Source organism: Macadamia integrifolia, unplaced genomic scaffold, assembly GCF_013358625.1.
Source record: "Macadamia integrifolia cultivar HAES 741 unplaced genomic scaffold, SCU_Mint_v3 scaffold_18A, whole genome shotgun sequence".
Taxonomy (NCBI): domain Eukaryota; kingdom Viridiplantae; phylum Streptophyta; class Magnoliopsida; order Proteales; family Proteaceae; genus Macadamia; species Macadamia integrifolia.
In genome coordinates, this window is record NW_024870636.1 from 85,609 (window position 1) to 86,165 (window position 557).

Consider the following 557-nt stretch of genomic DNA (forward strand, 5'->3'; position numbering starts at 1 on the left):
CTTTTTGAAAAAATATATCAAAGACAGGGAGTACGTACTTTTTAATAATAGAAATCATACTATTATTAAAAAGGTTGGGCATGCCAATGGATTAACTAGGAACAACTGCCTAGTGCAATTGGTGAGCTGTGATGCACAAAAAATCCATGCTTACCAAGAGGTCTTCAATTCAAACCTTCTAGCTGTTATTTACATCATTTCCTTACGTATCATAAAAAATAAAAGCATGCTAACACCGTCTGATGAAACATAAAAGATCTCATCCATTTGTAACCTGCCCAATGCCACTACTCTACTGTATTCCTTCTTCTTCTTCTTCTTCTTCTTCTTCTTCTTCTCTCTCTCTCTCTCTCTCTCTCTCTCTCTCTCTCCTTGGAGATAGAGGAGGCCACAGGCCATCAATCTTTGCCCAAATTGCAAGACTACCTACTACTTCAGCTCTTACAAGATGGTTATATGTACATGGTATTTTTATTTAAGAAGAAAGCATAGATCGTTATCCCCCCTGTTTCTTTCTCTATTAAATTCCAGATGGCATTTGTTCTCAAATCACCTGC